We start from the raw sequence: 12104 nt of genomic DNA, 5'->3' as shown, positions 1-12104 counted from the left end.
CAGCTTGCCTCCTGGACTTGCAGGCTGTCCTGTCTGGAGACAATACACATCTCTTTAACCTGTGCTTAATGCTCCCTCCACCCACATTGTCTGTATCTTTAAGACCTGGCTGGCTGTAGGGATTCGCATTCTAATCAGTATTAGAACATAGAACATAGAACAGTACAGCACAGAACAGGCGCTTCGGCCCACGATGTTGTGCCGAGCTTTGTCTGAAACCCAGATCAAGCCAGATTTCCTCCCTATCATCCCGAAGTACTCCATGTGCCTATCCAATAGCTTCTTAAATGTTCCTGAAGTTTCTGACTCCACTATCACTGCAGGCAGTCCATTCCACACCCCAACCACTCTCTGCGTAAAGAACCTACCTCGGACATTCTTCCTATATCTCCCACCATGAACCCTATAGTTATGCCCCCTAGTTACCGCTCCATTCACCCAAGGAAATAGTCTTTGAACATTCACTCTATCTATCCCCCTCATCATTTTATAAACCTCTATCAAGTCTCCTCTCAACCTCCTCCGCTCCAAAGAGAAAAGCCCAAGTTCCCTCAACCTTTCCTCATAAGACCTACCCTCCAAACCAGGCAGCATCCTGGTAAATCTCCTTTGCACTCTTTCCAGTGTCTCCACATCCTTCTTGTAGTGAGGTGACCAGAACTGCACACAATATTCCAAATGTGGTCTCACCAATGTCCTGTACAGTTGCAGCATAACCCCACGGCTCTTAAACTCAAACCCCCTGTTAATGAACGCCAACACACAATAGGCCTTCTTCACGGCTCTATCCACTTGAGTGGCAACCTTCAGAGATCTATGGATATGAACGCCAAGATCTCTCTGTTCCTCCACATTCTTCAGACCCCTACCTTTGACCCTGTAATCCACATTTAAATTTGTCCTACCAAAATGAATCACCTTGCATTTGTCAGGGTTAAACTCCATTTGCCATTTTTCAGCCCAGCTCTGCATCCTATCTATGTCTCTTCGCAGCCTACAACAGCCCTCCACCTCATCCACTACTCCACCAATCTTGGTGTCATCAGCAAATTTACTGATCCACCCTTCAGCCCCCTCCTCCAAGTCATTTATAAAAATTACAAATAGCAGAGGACCAAGCACTGATCCCTGTGGCACTCCGCTGGTAACCGGTTTCCAGTCCGAAAATTTTCCATCCACCACCAACACCCTCTGTCTTCTGTTAGATAGCCAGTTACCTATCTAATCGGCCAAACTTCCCTCTATCCCACACATCCTTACTTTCTTCATAAGCCGACCGTGGGGGACTTTATCAAACGCCTTACTAAAATCCATGTATATGACATCAACTGCACTACCTTCATCTACACACTTAGTTACCTCCTCAAAAAATTCTATCAAATTTGTGAGGCAAGACTTGCCCTTCACAAATCCGTGCTGACTATCCCAGATTAAGCTGCATCTTTCTAAATGGTCGTAAATCCTATCCCTAAGGACCTTTTCCATCAACTTACCGACCACCGAAGTAAGACAAACCGGCCTATAATTACCAGGGTCATTTCTATTCCCTTTCTTCAACAGAGGAACCACATTCGCCACTCTCCAGTCCTCTGGCACCACCCCCGTGGACAGTGAGGACGCAAAGATCAATGCCAAAGGCTCTGCTATCTCATCCCTTGCCTCCCAAACAATCCTAGGATTTATTTCATCAGGCCCAGTGGACTTATCAACTTTCAGTTTATTCAAAATTGCTAGTACATCTTCCCTCCGAACATCTACTTCCTCCAGCCTATCAGCCTGTGACACCTTCTCTTCCTCAAAAACATGGCCCCTCTCCTTGGTGAACACCGAAGAAAAGTATTCATTCATCACCTCTCCTATCTCTTCTGACTCCATGCGCAAATGCCCACTGCCGTCCTTGACCGGCCCCAGCCTCACCCTGGTCATTCTTTTATTCCTCACATAAGAGTAAAAAGCCTTGGGGTTTTCCTTGATCCGACCCGCCAAGGACATCTCATGCCCCCTCCTAGCTCTCCTAAGCCTCTTTTTCAGCTCATTTCTTGCTAACTTGTAACCCTCCATCGAGCCAACTGAACCTTGTTTTCTCAACCTAACATACGCTTCCTTCTTCCTCTTGACAAGACATTCCACCTCTTTTGTGAACCATGGTTCCCTCACTCGGCCATTTCCTCTCTGGGAATAGGGAGTAAGATGGCAAATTAGCCACGATCTCATTGAACAGGATCAAGGACTCCTTTGAACTTAATGCAATTAGGAGACCTAAAAGGGACCATGAAATGTCTTCAGCACACAGGGTCAAGGAGAATCCCAAGGCTTTTTATGCATATATTAGGAGCAAGAGAAAGAATTAGGCCCACTCAAAGACAATGGAGGGAAGTTATGCGTGGAGCCGCAGGAAGTGGGTACTTTGTATCAGTAGTCACCAAGGAGAAGGACATGACGGATGCTGAAGTCAGGGATAGGTGTGGGAACACTCGAGAAAATGTCAATATATCTAAGGAGGAAGTGTTGGGTATCATAAATTACATTAAGGTAGACAAGTCCCTGGGGCCGGTTGGGATCTATCCCAAGTTATTGCGGGAGGCAAGGGGAGAAATTGCGGGGGCCTTAACAGATATCTTCTCATCCTCTTTGACCACAGGTGAGATTCCAGAGGATTGGAGAATAGCCAATGTTGTTTTTTTGTTTAAGAAAGTAAGCAGGGATAATCCAGCAAATTATAGGCTGGTGAGCTTGACATCTGTGGTGGGGAAGCTTTTGGAGGATATACTGAGGGACAGGATATTTGCACATTTGGAAGAAAATGGACTAGTTAGTGACAGGCAATATGGTTCTGTATAGGAGTCATGTCTCACCAACTTGACTGAGTTTTTTGAAGAGATAACAAAGATAACTGATGAGTGAAGGCTGTGCACATCGTTTATATGGACTTTAGTAAGCCGTTTGACAAGGTCCCACATGGCAGACTGGTACAAAAACTAAAATCACGTGGGATTCAGGGTGGGCTGGCTAGATGGATACAGAACTGGCTTCGTCATAGAAGACAGAGAGTAGTGGTGGAAAGGTGTTTGTCAGACAGGAGATCTGTAGCTCGTGTGTTCATGATGTGGACTTTAACCTGGTGTTGTTAAAACTCTTGCTAGTGTGTTCTGCAGGGATCAGTGCTGGGACCTCTGTTGTTTGCAGTACATATAAATGATATGGAGGTAAAAAAGGGTGGTCTGATTATTGCATTTGCAGAAGACACGAAGATTGGTGGAGTTGCTGATAGTGCTGGGATTTTCAGAGGATACATCAGGATATAGATAGATTGGAGACTTGGGCACAGAAATGGCAGATGGAGTTTAATCCGAACAAATGCGAGCTGATGCATTTTGGAGGATCAAATTTAGATATGAATTATACTGTAAATGGCAGAACCCTTAGGAACATTAACATACAGAGATTTGAGCGTGCAGGACCACATTCCCTAAATACAACAACACAGGTGGCCAAGGTGATTAAGAAGGCATTTTGCATGCTTGCTTGCTTTCATCAGCCAGGGCACTGAGTAGTTGGCAAATCATGTTGCAACCATATAAAACTTTGGTTAAGCTGCATTTGGAGTATTGCATGCAGTTCTGGTCACCACACTATCAGAAGGACGTGGAAGCTTTGGAGAGAGTGCGAGTGCAAAGAAGGTTCACCAGGATGTTGCCTGGTCTTGAGGGTGCTGACTATGAGGAGAGGTTGAATAAACTAGGATTGTTTTCACTGGAAAGACAAAGGCTGAGGGGAGACCTGATAGAGGTCTACAAAATAACGAGACATAGGCAGGGTGAATAGTCAGAAGCTTTCTCCCAGAGTGGAAGTGTCAATTACAAGGGGGTACAGGTTCAAGGTGAGATGGGGGAAGTTTGAGAGAAACGTGTGGAGGGGGCTATTTCATGCAGGGAGCAAGTCTGGGTGCCTGGAACAGTGGTAGAAATAGGCACATTAGCAACATTTAAAAGACATCTGGATGGGTACATGAATAGGGAGGAAATAGAGGGATACAGAGCAAGCAAAGGCAGAGGTCTTTGTTTAGTTAGAGCATCATGATTGGCACAGCTTGGAGGACCGAAGGGCCTGTTCCTGTGCTGTACTTTTCTTTGTGTTTCTATGCTCTTGTCATTTAACCTCACCTGCCCTCTACCCTACCACAGATCTTCTCCTCTGGCCTTTTTTCAGTTGCTCAAAAACGATTACATTTCTAACTTCCCCACAAAGGGGAGTTTTTCTCTCTATTTCTCTGTCCGATGTTATCGGACTTGCTAATTATTCCCAACATTTTCTATGTCTATTTTAGATTTCTGTAACAGCATCTGTAAATTGTGTGTAAACCATCTGGAACTGCCATTCCTCGAACTATCTAATCCCGCATTCCTATCTGCCGGGCGGTGACTGTCTCACCTCCTTCCTTTGACAATAAGCACTCACTGCTTCTTGATTCCAAACCTCCACAACGTTCCCCGTTCAAAATGGCCGCTTTCAATTGCGGGTGAGTGCGCATGCTCGGCGCTTTGAACGCCGCGCGCACGCTGGGCGCTTTGAACGCCGCGCGCACGCTCGGCGCTTTGAACGCAGCGCGCACGCTCGGCGCTTTGAACGGCGCGCGCACGCTGGGCGCTTTGAACGGCGCGCGCACGCTGGGCGCTTTGAACGGCGCGCGCACGCTCGGCGCTTTGAACGGCGCGCGCACGCTGGGCGCTTTGAACGGCGCGCGCACGCTGGGCGCTTTGAACGCAGCGCGCATGTTTGGCACGGCAACTTGGAGTCAATAAGTAAAAGCAAATTACTGTGGATGCTGGAATCTGAAACCCAAAGAGAAAATGCTGCAAAATCTCAGCAGGTCTGGCAGCATCTGTTAGGAGAGAAAGGTTTTGAGTCCAGATGACCCTTTGTCAAAGCTAAAAGGCACAGAAAGTAGGAGATATTTATACTGCAGGGTGAGGGAATGAAAGACGAGTCAGAGCCACAGAAACCAGGGGAAAAGACTGCTAATGGCTGTCCACAGTGACAATAAAGAGTGTGAATGGCCAAACGGCAGAGAAGCTAAAATGAGTGGGTAAACTGACAGATGAGGATGTTAGGGGAGGGGAAATGGATGGGACAGAGACAAAATTTAGCAAAGGGGGAGAGAAGGGAAGAGCGATAAAGTAGGGGGAAGAGTGGGGAGGGGAAGAAAAATGAAGAAAGACTATAAAGAAATAAAAGGTAGAGAAAAGTAAAAAAAATTAAAATAGAATGAAAACAATGAGGTCCAGGTGGGGTAGAGCAAATCATCTGAAGTTGTTGAATTCGCTGTAAAGTGCTTAACCGGAAGATGAGCTGCTGTTCCTCTAGTTTGGATTGAGCTTCATTGAAACATTGCAACAGGCCAAGGACAGGCATGTAGGCATGGGAGCAGGATCGTGTGTTAAAATGGCAAGCAATTGGAAGATCAGAGTCCTGATTGCGCACAATTAAACTAAATCAAATTAACTGAGGGATAAATCAAACGGACAAGCCCCAAAAGAAGGGGAACCGCCCGAAAGAAAGAACAAGGAGGAAAGGAAACTTAAAGCATAAGACCATAGGACATAGGAGCAGAATTAGGCCACTCAGCTCATCGAGTCTGCTCCGCCATTCAATCGTGGCTGAGATTTTTCTTAACCCCATTTTCCTGCTTTTTCCCCATAATATTAATCAAGAACCTATCTATCTCTGTCTTAAAGACATCAAATGACCTAGCCTCCGCAGCCTTCTGCAGCAAAGATTCACCGCGCTCTGGCTGAAGAAATTTCTCCTCATTTCTGTTCTAAAGGATCATCCCTTCAGCCTGAGGTTGTGCCCTCTGGTTCTAGTTTTTCCTACTAATGGAAACATCCTCTCCACATCCACTCTATCCAGGCCTCGTAGTATCCTGTAAGTTTCAATAAGATCCCCCCTCATCCTGGTACAGACCCAGAGTCCTCAACTATTCCTCATACGACAAGCTCTTCATTCCAGGGATCATTTCTGTGAACCTCCTCTGGACCCTTTCCAAGACCCTTTCCATCCTTCCTTAGATATGGGGCCCAAAACTGCTCACAATACCCCAAATAGGGTCTGACCAGAGCCTTATACAGCCTCAGAACTACATCCCTGCTCTTGTATTCGAGCCCTCTCGACATGAATGCTAACATTGCATTTGACTTCCTAGCTGCCAACTGAACTTGCACGTTAACCTTAAGAATCTTGAACAATGACTCCCACGTCCCTTTGTGTTTCTGACTTCCTAAGCATTTTCCCATTTAGAAAATAATCTATGCCTCCATTCCTCCTTCCAAAATCCATAATCTCACACTTTCCCACATTGTATTCCACCTGCCACTTCTTTGCCCACTCTCCTAACCTGTCCAAGTCCTTCTGCAGCCCCCCTGCTTCCTCAATACTACCTGTCCCTCTACATATCTTTGCTTCATCTGAAAACTTAGCAACAGTGCCTTCAGTTCCTTGTTCCAAATTGTTAATGTATATTGTGAAAAGTTGTGGTCCCGGCACTGACCCCTGAGGCACACCACTAGTCACCGGCTGCCATCCTGAAAAAGACCCCTTTATCCCTACTCTCTGTCTTCTGCCAGTCAGCCAATCCTCTATCCATGCCAGGATCTTACCCTTAACACCATGGGCTGTTAATTTATTTAACAGTCTCCTATGCGGCACCTTGTCAAAGGCCATCTGGAAATCTAAATAAATCATGTCCACTGGTTCTCCTTTATCTAACTTCTTTGTTACCTCCGCAAAGAACTTTAACAGATTTGTCAGACATGACCTCCCTTTGACAAAGCCGTGCTGACTCAGTCCTACTTTATCATGCTCGTCCAAATACTCTGAGATCTCATCTTTAATATCGACTCTAAAATCCTGCCAATGACCGAAGTCAGGCTAACCGGCCTATGATTTCCTGTCTGCTGCCTCCCTCACTTCTTAAATAGCAGTGTTACATTAGCAAATTAAAATGTGATTAAAGGGGTTGATCATAGACTCCTGCCCCTGCGGTGCCCAGCGGGCATGGAAGGCCTCCACAGTGTCCTCGGACACCGCATGCTCCCTCTTCAGGGACACCTGGCCGCGAATGTAGCCGCAGTAGAGGGGCAGACTGTCAGGTCGGATGACCTCCTCGGTCGCCTGCTGCCTGGACCTGTTAATGGCAAGTTTTGTTTGGCTCAGGAGCAGATTCACGAGGAGGTCCTCCACCTCCCCCGAGCCCCTACCCTCCGCACCGGGTGTCCGTAGATCAGGAGCATGGACTGAAGTGCAAACAAAACACGAATAAAAGATTTTTGAGGAAACTAAAAAGGAAGTGTCGTCTATAATGTGAAACATAGACATGGTCCACGGACTCTGCAAGATCGCAAAAAGGACATGTCTCTTGGGAGCCCGTGAACCCATGCAATCTACGATTGTACGGTACTGCTGTATGCACCAGCCTCCACCCCAAGATAGTGGGGAAGATCCCTCCGTAGAGAGACCTCCACTGGGGACCTCCACTGCCAGATGGCGGCAACTTGGAGTCCGTGATTAAAACAGAGAATGCTGGAAATGCTCAAACAGCCTGGCAGCATCTGTGGGCAGAGAAATAGAATTTACATTTCAGATCTGTGGAACTGGGAAAACAGTTTGGAGCAAGTAAAAGCGTGGAGAGCAGGAGAGAGTAAATAACAAAAGGCTGAATCTGAGGAGTGATCATCACTGCTGGATTGCCAGCCATTCCACTCCTATTTTGTTGAAACTTCCCGGGCAATTCCCATGGAATCCTTGTGTTGGGACTTCCGAGTTGCTCCCCAGCCCATTTTTCAGGGTACAATCATCCAGAGGCTGGATGGTGCAAAGCCAAAGGGAGTGCTAATGGGACAAGTAAAGATGTGTCTAGAGGAAGCTATAGAGTCATACAGTATAGAAGAGGCTCTTCAGCCCATTGAGTCTTTACCAGTTTAAAAAACTACACTAATTCTACACTAATCCCACTTTCCAGTACTTGGCCCTTAACCTTGAATGCTATGACATTTCATGATCTCATCCACATACTTTGATTTGATTTAATTTATTATTGTCACATGTATTAACATAGGAGTGAAAAGTATTGATTCTTGCGCGCTGTACAGACAAAACATACGATTCATAGAGAAGGAAACGAGAGAGTGCAGAATGTAGTGTTACAGTCATAGCTAGGGTGTAGAGAAAGATCAACTTAATGCAAGGTAAGTCCATTCAAAAGTCTGACAGAAGCAGGGAAGAAGCTGTTCTTGAGTCGTTTGGTATGTGATCTCAGACTTTTGTATCTTTTTCCCAAAGGAAGAAGGTGGAAGAGAGAATGTCCGGGGTGCTTGGGGTCCTTAATTATGCTGGCTGCTTTGTCGAGGCAGCAGAAAGTGTAGACAGAGTCAATGGATGGGAGGCTGGTTTGCGTGATGGATTGGGCTACATTCATGACCTTTTGTAGTTTCTTGAGGTCTTGGGCAGAGCAGGAGCCATACCAAGCTGTCAAAGAATGCTTTCTATGGCGCATCTGTAAAAGTTGCTGAGAGTCATAGCTGACATGCCAAGTTTCCTTAGTCTTCTGAGAAAGTAGGGGCTTTCTTAACTATAGTGTTGGCATGGGGGAACCAGGACAGATTGTTGGTGATCTGGACACCTACAAACGTGAAGCTCTCCACCCTTTCTACTTCGTCCCCATTGATGTAGACAGGGGCATGTTCTCCTTTACACTTCCTGAAGTCAGTGACAATTTCCTTCGTTTTGTTGACATTGAGGGAGAGATTATTGTTGCCACACTAGTTCATCAGATTCTCTATCGCATTCCTGTACTCTGTCTCGTCATTGTTTGAGATCCGACAGTGGTGTCGTCAGCAAACTTGAAAATCGAATTGGAGGGGAATTTGGCCGCACAGTCATAGGTATACAAGGAGTATAGTAGGGGGCTGAGAACACAGTCTTGTGGGGTACTGGTGTTGAGGATTATCGTGGAGGAAGTGTTGTTGCCTATTCTTCCTGATGTTGTCTATGAGTTAGGAAGTTCAGGATCCAGTCACAGAGGGAGGTGCCGAGGCCCAGGCCACGGAGTTTGGAGATGAGTTTCGTGGGAATAATGGTGTTGAAGGCTGAGCTGTAGACAATAAATAGAGTCTGACATAGAAACATAGAAAACTACAGCACAAAACAGGCCCTTTGGCCCCACAAGTTGTGCCGAACATATCCCTACCTTTTAGGCCTACCTATAACCCTCCATCCTATTAAGTCCCATGTACGCATCCAGGAGTCTCTTAAAATACCCTATTGAGTTTGCCTCCACCATCACTGACGGCAGCCGATTCCACTCGCCCACCACCCTCTGTGTGAAAAACTTCCCCCGAACATTTCCCCTGTACCTACCCCGCAGCACCTTAAACCTGTGTCCTCTCGTAGCACACTCAAAACTCAACACACATGGAGCAGTTGAACCAGGAGCACTCCCCGTCACAATGGATGTCTCAGCACTCTACACCAGCATCCCCCACGATGATGGCATTGCTGCAACGGCCTCAGAACTCAGTGCTGTCAACTGCCAGTTTCCAGATGCAATTTTACAACTCATCCGCTTCATCCTGGACCACAATATCTTCACCTTCAACAACCAGTTCTTCAGCCAGACACACGGAACAGCCATGGTGACAAAATTCGCACCTCAATATGCCAACATCTTCATGCACAGGTTCGAACAAGACTTCTTCACCGCACAGGACCTTCAACCGATGCTATACACTAGATACATCGATGACATTTTCTTCCTTTGGAGTCATGGTGAGCAATCACTGAAACAACAATATGATGACATCAACAAGTTCCATCCCACCATCAGACTCACCATGGACTACTCTCCAGAATCGGTTGCATTCTTGGACACACGCATCTCCATTAAGGATGGTCACCTCAGCACCTCACTGTACCGCAAGCCCACAGATAACCTCATGATGCTCCACTTCTCCAGCTTCCACCCTAAACACGTAAAAGAAGCCATCCCTTACGGACAAGCCCTCCGAATACACAGGATCTGCTCGGATGAGGAGGATCGCAACAGACACCTCCAGACGCTGAAAGATGCCCTCATAAGAACAGGATATGGCGCTCGACTCATCGATCAACAGTTCTGACGCGCCACAGCGAAAAACCGCACCGACCTCCTCAGAAGACAAACACGGGACACGGTGGACAGAGTACCCTTCGTCGTCCAGTACTTCCCCGGAGCGGAGAAGCTACGGCATCTCCTCCAGAGCCTTCAACATGTCGTTGATGAAGACGAACATCTCGCCAAGGCCATCCCCACACCCCCACTTCTGGCCTTCAAACAACCACGCAACCTCAAACAGACCATTGTCCGCAGCAAACTACCCAGCCTTCAGGAGAACAGTGACCATGACACCACACAACCCTGCCACAGCAACCTCTGCAAGACGTGCCGGATCATCGACACGGATGCCATCATCTCACGTGAGAACACCATCTACCAGGTACACGGTACATACTCTTGCAACTCGGCCAACGTTGTCTACCTGATACGCTGCAGGAAAGGATGTCCCGAGGCATGGTACATTGGGGAAACCATGCAGACGCTACGACAACGGATGAATGAACACCGCTCGACAATCACCAGGCAAGACTGTTCTCTTCCTGTGGGGGAGCACTTCATCGGTCACGGGCATTCATCCTTGGACCTTCAGGTAAGCGTTCTCCAAGGCGGCCTTCACGACACACGACAGCGCAGAGTCGCTGAGCAGAAACTGATAGCCAAGTTCCGCACACATGAGGACGGCCTAAACCGGGATGTTGGATTTATGTCACACTATCAGTAACCCCCACAGCTCGCCCCTGGTCTTGCATAATCTCACCAGCTGTTCTGTCTGGAGACAATACACATCTCTTTAACCTGTGTTTAATGTTCCCTCCACCCACATTATCTGTACCTTTTAAGACCTGGCTGGCTGTAGAGATTTGCATTCTAATTAGTATTCTGTAACTTGATTTCTGTGTCTGTGCACTGTTGGAGAACAGAGACCACTCCATCTAACGAAGGAGCAGCAAGCTCCGAAACCTTATGGTATTTGCTACCAAATAAACCTGTTGGACTTTAACCTGGTGTTGTGAGACTTCTTACTGTCCTCTCGTAGCAGCCATTTCCCATCTGGGAAAAAGCCTCTGAGAGTCCACCCGATCTATGCCTCTCAACATCTTATATACCTCTATTAGGTCTCCTCTCATCCTACGTCTCTCCAAGGAGAAAAGACCAAGCTCCCTCAGCCTATCCTCATAAGGCATGCCACTCAATCCAGGCAACATCCTTGGAAATCTCCTCTGCACCCTTTCAATCTTTTCCACATCCTTCCTGTAATGAGGTGACCAGAACTGAGCACAGTACTCCAAGTGGGGTCTGACGAGGGTCTTATATAGCTGCATCATTATCCCTGGACTCCTAAACTCAATCCCTTGATTGATAAAGGCCAGCACACCATTCGCCTTCTTAACCACCTCCTCCACCTGCGGGGCCGATTTTAGAGTCCTATGGACCCGGACCCCAAGGTCCTTCTGATCCTCTACAGTATTAAGAGTCTTTCCCTTTATATTGTATTCCTTCAGCCCATTTGACCTGCCGAAATGGACCACTGCGCATTTATCTGGGTTGAAGCCCATCTGCCACTTCTCCGTCCAGTCTTGCATCCTATCTATGTCCCTCTGTAACTGCTGACATCCTTCCAGACTATCCACAACCCCACCAACCTTCGTGTCGTCGGCAAACTTACCAACCCATCCCTCCACTTCCTCATCCAGGTCATTTATGAAAATGACAAACAGCAAGGGTCCCAGAACAGATCCCTGGGTCACACCACTGGTGACCGAACTCCATTTAGAAAAAGACCCATCTATACCCACTCTCTTCCTCCTTTGGGCAAGCCAGTTCTGGATCCACAGGGCAGCAGCCCCTTGGATCCCATGCCCTCTCACTGTTTCTAGAAGCCTTGCATGGGGGACCTTATCGAACGCCTTGCTAGAATCCATATAAACCACATCTACCGCTTTCCCTTCGTCAA

The 12104-nt window shown here is 47.1% G+C and overlaps 1 protein-coding gene across 2 annotated transcripts in view; it reads right to left on the bottom strand.

Moving 5' to 3' along the window:
* The window catches only part of wdr21 (WD repeat domain 21), a 173273-nt gene extending 168762 nt beyond the window's left edge, over nucleotides 1-4511 (bottom strand). Inside the window, exon 1 of one of the 2 annotated variants that reach the window (XM_078233664.1) lies at nucleotides 4432-4511. The gene's annotated coding sequence lies outside the window, so the exon portion shown is untranslated. The remainder of the gene's footprint in view (nucleotides 1-4431) is intronic. The other variant, XM_078233665.1, reaches the window with a different exon arrangement.
* Nucleotides 4512-12104: the final 7593 nt, after the last annotated feature.

This window comes from Mustelus asterias, chromosome 18, assembly GCF_964213995.1.
Source record: "Mustelus asterias chromosome 18, sMusAst1.hap1.1, whole genome shotgun sequence".
NCBI classification, from domain to species: Eukaryota; Metazoa; Chordata; class Chondrichthyes; order Carcharhiniformes; family Triakidae; genus Mustelus; species Mustelus asterias.
Note: the sequence above shows the minus strand (reverse complement) of the source record. Positions and strands in the feature narration are given on the sequence as shown.